Source organism: Electrona antarctica, assembly GCF_951216825.1.
Source record: "Electrona antarctica genome assembly, chromosome: 15".
Lineage (NCBI taxonomy): Eukaryota > Metazoa > Chordata > Actinopteri > Myctophiformes > Myctophidae > Electrona > Electrona antarctica.
In genome coordinates, this window is record NC_136796.1 from 1,515,255 (window position 1) to 1,527,222 (window position 11,968).

Consider the following 11,968-nt stretch of genomic DNA (forward strand, 5'->3'; position numbering starts at 1 on the left):
TGTGCTCCTGCTCCAGGTTCTACCAGGGTCTCTGTGGCCCTGTGCTCCTGCTCCAGGTTCTACCAGGGTCTCTGTGGCCCTGTGCTCCTGCTCCAGGTTCTATGAGGGTCTCTGTAGCCCTGTGCTCCTGCTCCAGGTTCTACCAGGGTCTCTGTGGCCCTGTGCTCCTGCTCCAGGTTATATGAGGGTCTCTGGCCCTGTGCTCCTGCTCCAGGTTCTACCAGGGTCTCTGTGGCCCTGTGCTCCTGCTCCAGGTTCTACCAGGGTCTCTGTGGCCCTGTGCTCCTGCTCCAGGTTCTACCAGGGTCTCTGTGGCCCTGTGCTCCTGATCCAGGTTCTACCAGGGTCTCTGTGGCCCTGTGCTCCTGCTCCAGGTTCTACCAGGGTCTCTGTGGCCCTGTGCTCCTGATCCAGGTTCTACAAGGGTCTCTGTGGCCCTGTGCTCCTGCTCCAGGTTCTACCAGGGTCTCTGTGGCCCTGTGCTCCTGCTCCAGGTTCTACCAGGGTCTCTGTGGCCCTGTGCTCCTGCTCCAGGTTCTACCAGGGTCTCTGTGGCCCTGTGCTCCTGCTCCAGGTTCTACCAGGGTCTCTGTGGCCCTGTGCTCCTGCTCCAGGTTCTACCAGGGTCTCTGTGGCCCTGTGCTCCTGCTCCAGGTTCTACCAGGGTCTCTGTGGCCCTGTGCTCCTGCTCCAGGTTCTACCAGGGTCTCTGTGGCCCTGTGCTCCTGCTCCAGGTTCTACCAGGGTCTCTGTGGCCCTGTGCTCCTGCTCCAGGTTCTACCAGGGTCTCTGTGGCCCTGTGCTCCTGCTCCAGGTTCTACCAGGGTCTCTGTGACCCTGTGCTCCTGCTCCAGGTTCTACCAGGGTCTCTGTGGCCCTGTGCTCCTGCTCCAGGTTCTACCAGGGTCTCCGTGGCCCTGTGCTCCTGCTCCAGGTTCTACCAGGGTCTCTGTGGCCCTGTGCTCCTGCTCCAGGTTCTACCAGGGTCTCTGTGGCCCTGTGCTCCTGCTCCAGGTTCTACCAGGGTCTCTGTGGCCCTGTGCTCCTGCTCCAGGTTCTACCAGGGTCTCTGTGACCCTGTGCTCCTTCTCCAGGTGCAACAGCCGTCTCGTCTGATAACAAAAAAAGTGATAGTAGTAGTAATAATAGTAATAGTACCATAGATATAACTATAACGAAAATAGCCCTATAGTAATAATAGCAATAAAAGCAGTATAATAACTTATAAACGGCTGAGTTTTAGTATTAGAGCTGCAATGATTATCTCGTGACGATCACAAAATTAAGGTTTGCGAGGAGAAGAAAAAAACGTAGGGCGTTCCACAGTGTGGGAGCAACCACTGCAAAGGCCCGGTCCCCCTTAGTTTTGAGTTTTGTCACAGGAATATTCAGGAGGACTTTATCAGAGGACCTGAGAGGTCTTACATTTGGTTTTGCCACCAGTAAGTCTGATATAAACGGGGGCTAGGCCAAGTGATCGTCGTTACAGTTACAGTTGCGATACAAACTCACAAATGATTTACGATCGTCGGGATGTGCGACGGCTCACCGTGGACAGCGCTCGAAGCTTTAGAGATACAGCACTTTGAAAATCCTGTTATAATGGAGGCTCAATGGAGCTGGATTTAAAACTCCCATAGCTGGTGAGGACGGAGGCTCTAAAAAGGTAAATTGACGGTCGCCGCTTTCATATATGGAGTCTACGGTTGTCTACAAACATGTACGTAGTTGGCACCTTTTAGTACCTTAGCCTATGGCTACGATTATAATCGTAGATGGCAGAGAAAAGGTTAAAGAGCTGTAGAGAAGGGGATACCTGTGTTACTAAACATACACACTATAGCAATGATTACTATCACATTTATTATGTATAATAATTTGTCTAAGTTTTTATTATAACAGGTTATTAATTATTATACAATTGGTACATACTGTACCAATTGTATAATTTATTCTTTTCATTTTCTTTTTCTTCGGGGAGTGAGGCCAAGTAGTAGCCTGACCAGTTTGTTTTTAGAGGTCTGGAGCTTTGTTTAAAAAACAACAAACAAGTAGAGTTTTTGGCTACATAGAAGTCTATATTTGTACGTCTCTAAATGTTCTGATTAATTGAAAATGGTGGACCCTGTTGTAAACAGGTGTAATGCTTTATGGTGTCGTCCACAGTTAACAGTTTTTGTATTGAGTTGTGCTTGAAATGTACTGTAATTCTGCAAACTGTTAGTAAATACTTCAATCAATCCAAGAAGTAAAAAGTGTTTTTGTTTTAACCAAAAAAGATATCACTTACCTTACATTAACCCACAAGCTGACCTTACCTTACATTAACCCACAAGCTGACCTTACCTTACATTAACCCACAAGCTGTTCATGTTTTCTTGAGGTCAAATAAGATCTGTTGATGAATGAAGGATCTGAGCACTGAAATGTTGTTTCTGTCTCTCTAATAAAATGCATTTAATTTTAAGTATACAATGTGCGTGAGTCTCTTTATTTGTTCTCTACTTTCTCCGACACGTGCAGAGGGAGGGGGGGGACATAAGGGCATGTGGGGGGGTCAATGTGGCAAATAAGGGTTATGTTGGGGGGCGGGGCAATAAGGGCCAATTGGCCCTAGAACATTTGACAGTATTGGCCCTAGAACATTTGAAGTATAATGATGATTCCACTACCAAAGAAAAAAACATTCCAGTGCCTCCCCAATGTCTGCCCAGGGCCTCCCCAGTGTCCCCCCCCACCCCCCCCCCCCCCCCCCCAGTGCCCAGCGCCGCGAAGAATCCTGCTTGGGGCGCCAGATTGCTCAGGACAGGCCCTGTACACATGTGCCCTTTTCTGGGGTTTGACCCCTGACCCCTCAGTGCTCTCTGCACAGCCCTGCTTTCTCCACAACGCAGTGGTCTACTGTTTTTCTTTTTTTGTGGTTGTGAAACGTAACATTTATGTTTGGTTAATACGTTTTAAAAAGTAAGATTCACAACAGATTTAATAATGGTGAACCCTGGTTCATTTTTAACTGTGTCACCACCATAGTGCTATTAATCAAATGCAGGGCAAGCATTTATGGTCGGTGTGGTGTCTGCAGAATTCACATTGATTTAAATATGACCCATTTGGAGCAAAATCTGCAAAAGCTTCCATCTTTTTACATTTGTATTGTAGTGCCATTTGGGTTTTTTTTTTTTAGGGATGCACCGAAAGGGAAATTCTTGGCCGAAACCGAATATAGGAAACAGTTGGTCGAAAACCGAATACAGAATATCCGAATATGATTAATATTATATATCTTTTTTCCTACCATTGCTGTCATGGCCGTACCTTAAAGCTACCTGATTTATGGCAAAATAAATGGTTATGGAAAAACTTAACTTAAATAATATTCACTATTATGGGTCCATAAAACATTTATTCAGCTCTTTTGAATGCATTAATTGCATACACTATTCGGTGATATATTTTCTGCCTATTCGGGCCGAAACCGAATAGGCCGAAAATGCATTTTTAGCCATTTTCTGCCACATATTTTCTGTGGATGAATATTCGGTGCATCACTAGTTTTTTTTCTTCTTCTTCAGAACAGGAACCCCTTTTGGGGTTCTTGCTATGTACAGTAGAATATAGCAATAATAAATATAATATAGCTATAGGGTGTTTTTCCAGAAAACTTCGATCAGGATTTAGAAGGCCTTAATAGAGAGTATACGCTTGCTTAAAGTGAATGGCACATCGAGTGGCACATCGAGTGGCAAAGCAACAGGCAAAGTGAGTTTAACATCGTTTAACGTTGTTTAATGCAATCAGATAAGACTTTTCTGTGTGGATGCATGGGCTGTCAAGGCCAGAAAGTATTTTTTTGCCACTCCGTAGGCATTCCTGCATAACTTCCTGGTTTGATGATGATGTCACACGCATACCCTCTATTCATTGGATCTGGGCATCAGAACCATGTCATAATAGGCCAAAAGAAATATTCACCGCTAAAGAGAGCGAGGGAAAGAAATCATATAAAAATCTACAAGCTCACAACACTGAGTGCTTGTCCATCAGACCTGTGCCCCGAGGGGGGCACCTTATCTAGTTTTCAGCATGCAACCAAGGCCTTAACCCATTTTGGGCGGGAACCCCTTTTGGTGTTTCAAGCATTCTGTTATACTTTGAAAAAGTGCAGATCTACAAGCTCATAGCGCGCCACCGAGTGGCGCGCTATGAACTTGTAGATCTGAAATGTTGTTTCTTTCTCTCTAATAAAATGCATTTAATTTTAAGTATACAATGTGCGTGAGTCTCTTTATTTGTTCTCTACTTTCTCCGACACGTGCAGAGGGAGGGGGGGGACATAAGGGCGTGTGGGGGGGTCAATGTGGCAAATAAGGGTTATGTTGGGGGGCGGGGCAATAAGGGCCAATTGGCCCTAGAACATTTGACAAGTATAATGATGATTCCACTACCAAAGAAAAAAAACATTCCAGTGCCTCCCCAATGTCTGCCCAGGGCCTCCCCAGTGCCCAGCGCCGCGAAGAATCCTGCTTGGGGCGCCAGATTGCTCAGGACAGGCCCTGCACACATGTGCCCTTTTCTGGGGTTTGACCCCTGACCCCTCAGTGCTCTCTGCACAGCCCTGCTTTCTCCACAACGCAGTGGTCTACTGTTTTTCTTTTTTTGTGGTTGTGAAACGTAACATTTATGTTTGGTGAATACGTTTTAAAAAGTAAGATTCACAACAGATTTAATAATGGTGAACGCTGGTTCATTTTTAACTGTCACCACCATAGTGCTATTAAACAAATGCAGGGCAAGCATTTATGGTCGGTGTGGTGTCTGCAGAATTCACATTGATTTAAATATGACCCATTTGGAGCAAAATCTGCAAAAGCTTCCATCTTTTTTGTATTGTAGTGCCATTTGGGTTTTTGAGTGGTGTAAACCACTCCTACAACTGGCTTTTGTGTGCATAAAAAAATGACCATGGTTGCTATGTTCAAAATAATTTCTGACGTAATTAAATCACACCCGGGTGAACTGGATGACCGTAGCAACCGTGGTCATTTTCTCTGCACAAAAAAAGCCAGTTGTGAAATCACATCCAGGTGTGATTTCATTACGTCAGATCAGAGCTGATCAGGGTATATAATACCTTACCTTATATAATACCTCACATCGGACAAAAACTCCAGGTGAATCAACTTACACCACTCAGTTCACACGGGTGTGATTTTTTTTTTTAGGGATGCTGCACCGAAAGGGAAATTCTTGGCCGAAACCGAATATAGGAAACAGTTGGTCGAAAACCGAATACAGAATATCCGAATATGATTAATATTATATATCTTTTTTCCTACCATTGCTGTCATGGCCGTACCTTAAAGCTACCTGATTTATGGCAAAATAAATGGTTATGGAAAAACTTAACTTAAATAATATTCACTATTATGGGTCCATAAAACATTTATTCAGCTCTTTTGAATGCATTAATTGCATACACTATTCGGTGATATATTTTCTGCCTATTCGGGCCGAAACCGAATAGGCCGAAAATGCATTTTTAGCCATTTTCTGCCACATATTTTCTGTGGATGAATATTCGGTGCATCACTAGTTTTTGTTCTTCTTCTTCAGAACAGGAACCCCTTTTGGGGTTCTTGCTATGTACAGTAGAATATAGCAATAATAAATATAATATAGCTATAGGGTGTTTTTCCAGAAAACTTCGATCAGGATTTAGAAGGCCTTAATAGAGTATGTGCATGCTTAAAGTGAATGGCAAATCGAGTGGCAAAGCAACAGGCAAAGTGAGTTTAACATTGTTTAATGTTGTTTAATGCAATCAGATAAGACTTTTCTGTGTGGATGTCTGGGCTGTCAAGGCCAGAAAGTATTTTTTTGCCACTCCGTAGGCATTCCTGCATAACTTCCTGGTTTGATGATGATGTCACACGCATACCCTCTATTCATTGGATCTGGGCATCAGAACCATGTCATAATAGGCCAAAAGAAATATTCACCGCTAAAGAGAGAGAGGGAAAGAAATCATATAAAAATCTACAAGCTCACAACACTGAGTGCTTGTCCACCTTATCTAGTTTTCAGCATGCAACCAAGGCCTTAACCCATTTTGGGCGGGAACCCCTTTTGGTGTTTCAAGCATTCTGTTATACTTTGAAAAATAGCAGATCTACAAGCTCATAGCGTGCCACCGAGTGGCGCGCTATGAACTTGTAGATCTGCTATTTTTGAAAAAGCGGCACAAAAAAGCGGCACAAATCTTTGAATAGGTATATATTCTTTCAGAACGAACCTTTTTTTTTATTTCGACGCCAGGCCTAAAAGACGGCCATCAAGGCCCGTCAAAAATATAGTGTATATATATATATATTTTTTGTTGACAAAATCAACTGCACATTTTGTCGACTAAATCACATGATACTTTGGCTGTTAATTGTGACACACTTGAACAGGACCACCACGGCAGCAACAGTTGCAGTTTCCATCATAATGTTTAATAAAAGGCACATGTACAGCCATAGTGAGATGAGCCAGTCCATCGGTATCATCATAGACACAAAGCATTCAAACACAGGGGGAAAAATAATCATAATCATCATAATAATAATACATCAGTGGAGAGGGGGGGGGGGGGGGGGGGCAGAGAGACAGCAAGAGAGAAAAAGAGAGACAGTTCTAGGTCTGCTTTTACAGTATCATATCATCTAGTATTTTAATAACATCATCTCACATCTCGTTCAAGTAAAGTCTCTACAACACTCTAAACACGTCATGTGACGTAAGCGTAACCCCCCCCCCCCTCCCCCCCCACACACACACACGCGCACACACACACACGCTCTATAGACAGGTTTCTCGTTCACCAACGTAGATACCAAGGTGTGTGTGTGTGTGTGTGTGTGTGTGTGTGCGCGTTCGGCGGGCAAAAAAGAAGAAAAAAATACGAACAAGGAAAATACCACACAGTTCGTTAAGACTCACTCTAAATCAGCCGTGCGCGATTAAGAGTCTGCGAGCTATGCTGTGCGTCGGCAGCAACAGTCAAAGTCTCAAGTCAAAACCTTTTTTATAAATAGTTTTTATTTTATTTATGTCTTTGCCTACGAGTCTATTCTCCCCTCGGGGCAGATGTATAGCGTTTAGTTGTGTTTTCTGTACTGCGTTCCTTGTATTGCGCGTTACTGTATGTCTTGTGTTTTTTTTAAAGATACCTGTATAAAACATATACGAATAAGAGAAAAGACTCGCTCCAGATAATGCTGTATACGTATAGCATAAATTATCTCTGCTGTCGGGAGGAAACCTCATAACCTCCAAAATGTTAATTTTTTCAGGAAATGAAAAATATACATTTTTCAGGAAATTAAGAAAACCTTATATTTTTTAAAACAAAAGCCATACAGCATCATCAAAGTTGGTGTTGTAACTTTATATATTGTCAATTACTTCCATGAGAGGGGGAGAGGTGGTGGAGTTAGTTGTTTTAGCAGACAATTTGAGGGTCCAATGGAGTTAAGAGGTTTTGCCCAAAGCACTTTTTACTACTTTTCATTGGTTCAATATTTTCGAAACAACACACAGACGTAAAGGGTGTTAAATAGCACTGATTTATGCCAAAACAATCTAAAACCTCAAAAATGGAGTTATGAGGTTTCCTACCGACAACAACGAATATGTGTGTGAGGTCAGGGGACCACCGTGGGTCCTTGAGGGGGTTCCAGGGGGTCCCTAGTACCTAGCTAATGTATTGATATAGGAACCAAATGGATATGGACCCTTACAGGTCTGTATGTATTGATTGATTGATAGCTAGGAGGAACCAAATGGACCCTTACTTACAGGTCAGTATCTCTGCACAAATGGAGCCCACCCCGGGATTTCTCTATGGCCTAATAATGCACTGGTTCCCAAAAACAGTTGGTCGGGACCCATTTTTATGGGTCCCTTCAATGTATTCATTTTTTGGTTTCATACATTTTGTTTTAAATTATTATTTCGAAACATCTTCAAAAAACATTCCCCCAAAAAAATCAACATTTTTCAGGAAATTCATGAGGAAATGAAAGAAAAATCAAAAAAAGTCCATCAATATGTTTAAGAAGTTGTGTAAATGGCCGATCTACAAGCTCACAGCGGGGCGCGAAGCGTCCCGCTTTGAGCTTGTAGATCTGCTATTTTCACTAATTACGGGTCCCGGCCCTCCCGGGCAAACGTCTTGTCTAATTTCTCTTTTGGGGGTCTTGAGCTAAAAGGTTTGGGAACCTAATGCATGGCAAATTTGGGGGGGGGTCCTCGAAATTAAGACGTTTTTAGAATGGACTGCAGTAAAGTAACTATAAACGCCTCCTATTTGCAACAGAAACCCGTCTATAATTATTACAACTGCCCCTAAAAAACAAAACAACAAAAAATAAACAACATAAGCTCCCCCAAAAAACATGAATTAATGAATATCTCCAGACTAGTAAAATGCTCTGAATTGTAGGCCACAGGTTTTTTTTTGGGGGGGTGGTACTACTTCTTGGAGCGGGGGGGGGGGGGGGGGGGGGGGGGGGGGGGTGTGTGTTCAACTCCGACACACACACACACACACACACACACCCCTAAGTGGGACCTCAGTTCTGTCCGGTGTCGCCCCCTGGTGTTGGGTTTAGGGGCTTGTACGGTTCCACTTGTGGTGCAGGTTTTGCTTTGCGTTAAGTTGAGGTGTTCACTGACGGCTGCTGGAATCTCACAGTCATGATTTACAGGCGCACGCACACACACACACACACACGCACGCACGCACGCACACGCACTGTACACTACACACTCTTTGTCTCTCACACATACGCACGCGCACACGCACACACACACAGGCTAAAAACTATAAACCAAAAAAAAAAGAAGGTAAAAGTTCACAGGTACTTAAATATGTGGGGTTAAATGAGGAAATAAAAAGTTAGTTTTTTAAATGGTTAAATAAGAACCACAACTGAAGGAATAAAAAGTAGAGAGCTCAAGAGAATCATGCAGGACCGGACAGGACCGGACAGGACAGGACAGGACCGGACAGGACCGGGCAGGACCGGACAGGACCGGACAGGACCGGACAGGACCGGACAGGACAGGACAGGACCGGACAGGACCGGGCAGGACCGGACAGGACCGGACAGGACCGGACAGGACCGTCCTCGATGTATAAAGCAGGCTTAGGCCTCATTCACATACAAAAACACCTGTCTTGTGTCTTGTCCGTGTTTTAATGGCCCCAATGCATTCCCCCCCCCCCATCGAACAAAAATGTTTGGTCAAACCATGTGACTTCCATTGGAAATGCATTGGGGCGGCCATTAAACACGGACAAGACAGGTGTATTTTAGGTGAATGAGGCCTTAGGGAGAGATCGGGTAAGGGGGGGGGGGGGAGAAGCGGACGTCATTTGTTCTGCTCGAGCACAGTGGTTATGATTGTTTAAACATTGTAGATGCTCGATAGCAGGTACTCAATAAGCCCAAAGCTTATTGATAACAGGTACTCAATAAGCCCAAAGCTTATTGATAGCAGGTACTCCATAAGCCCAAAGCTTATTGGTAACGGGTACTCCATAAGCCCAAAGCTTATTGGTAACGGGTACTCCATAAGCCCAAAGCTTATTGGTAACGGGTACTCGATAAGCCCAAAGCTTATTGATACCGGGTACTCGATAAGCCCAAAGCTTATTGATAACGGGTACTCGATAAGCCCAAAGCTTATTGATAACGGGTACTCCATAAGCCCAAAGCTTATTGGTAACGGGTACTCGATAAGCCCAAAGCTTATTGATACCGGGTACTCGATAAGCCCAAAGCTTATTGATACCGGGTACTCGATAAGCCCAAAGCTTATTGATACCGGGTACTCGATAAGCCCAAAGCTTATTGATACCGGGTACTCGATAAGCCCAAAGCTTATTGATACCGGGTACTCGATAAGCCCAAAGCTTATTGATACCGGGTACTCGATAAGCCCAAAGCTTATTGATACCGGGTACTCAATAAGCCCAAAGCTTATTTGATAACGGGTACTCAATAAGCCCAAAGCTTATTGATAACGGGTACTCAATAAGCCCAAAGCTTATTGGTAACGGGTACTCAATAAGCCCAAAGCTTATTGATAACGGGTACTCAATAAGCCCAAAGCTTATTGGTAACGGGTACTCAATAAGCCCAAAGCTTATTGATAACAGGTACTCAATAAGCCCAGAGCTTATTGATAACAGGTACTCAATAAGCCCAAAGCTTATTGATAACAGGTACTCAATAAGCCCAAAGCTTATTGATAACAGGTACTCGATAAGCCCAAAGCTTATTGATAACAGGTACTCGATAAGCCCAAAGCTTATTGATAACGGGTACTCAATAAGCTTGTTATCGGATTTTTTTCGGGTATCTGTTATCGAGCTCCATCCCTAGTAGATCCCACTGCTCTCTAGTGTAGCGTGGTGAGTCGTAACATGGCCGCCCTGGCCAGACGTAACATGGCCACCCTGGCCGCCACCCTGGCCGCCACCCTGGCCGCCACCCTGGCCGAGGCAGCATCGGGAAAGTTGGCTAGGTGGATGGGATGGATGCATGAGAAACTACGAAACACAGAGCGTGTGCACACACACACACACACACACGCACACGCACACGCACACACATCATGTTCACACGCTCTAGCACGCAGTTTGGGTCACGTTAAGCTTCAGGCAAAAAGCTGTCTCTCCCTCACACATGCACGCACTCGCACGCACACACACACACACACACACACACACACACACACACACACACACACACACACACACCCTGCTTTGGTTGGATATGTGCGACCCTTTGGTCTCTGAATTCCCCAACCTCGGAGACCATCCACACACGACCCCCCCCCCCCCCACCCCCCCTTGCCCAAAACACACAAACACTTCCAAAGCAACAACCCTTCACACACGCACACACACACTCCATACATTATCGATGCCCTCCCATCTCCACAGTAACTGTTCAGCCCTCACCGTGCGTGCGTGTGTGTGTGGTGCGTGCATATTATACAAGCATGTGTGCAAGAGAGAATGTACCATATAGGTATAGTAACACTATCCATCTATGTGTGTAAGCCGTGTGCCTGTGACAGTGGATGTAAGTGTGTGTGCGTGCATGTGTGTGTGTGTGGTGTGTGTGTGTGTTCAGAGGTATCAGTGGTTGAGCGCCGGTGTCCCTTCAATCTCCACCCCCCCCCCCCGCCCCCCTCTCTCTCTATCTCTCTCTTCTCTCCCTCTGTTCCGTTCTCTTCTTCTTCTTCTTCTGTCATTTGGAAGAAGACTCGTCTTCTTCTTCTTCGTCTACGTCTGAATTCTGGACGCGACATTCAAAACTCTATACCGCTTGTGCCTATAACCACGCCCCAGTAAGGCTATCCAACGTTGAAGCTGCCACTACCTACTGGCGAAATTGTGGAACTGCAGCACTTTCATGGAGGTGGACGGACGTTCATGACGTCACGACGTGCGCTAACGCTCGCGGTTCGGCCTCTATCCTTTTATTACTCTATGGCCTATTACCACGCCCCACCCATAACCACGCCCCGCCCATAACCACGCCCCGCCAATAACCACGCCCCACCCATAACCACGCCCCGCCCATAACCACGCCCCGCCCATAACCACGCCCCGCTTCTGTCGCCACCCGCGGAAGTGCCTCTCGCCTACAACAACAGCGACTAGACCTAAATATATAACTCTATGGCATTGGTTCCCAAAGTGGGGTCCTGGGACCCCGAGGGGCCCTTGAGGGAGTTCCCCCAGCTAAATGATAGTTTGGAACCAAATGGACCCTTATGGGTCTGTAATAGGGATGTGCCGATGAGACATTTTGGCCCGATATAATTAATTGCTGTTATGGCCGATAACCGATATTACCGATGTCGCTCCGGTCCTCCCTCTATCCTGTACAACTCCAGATAGGCAGAG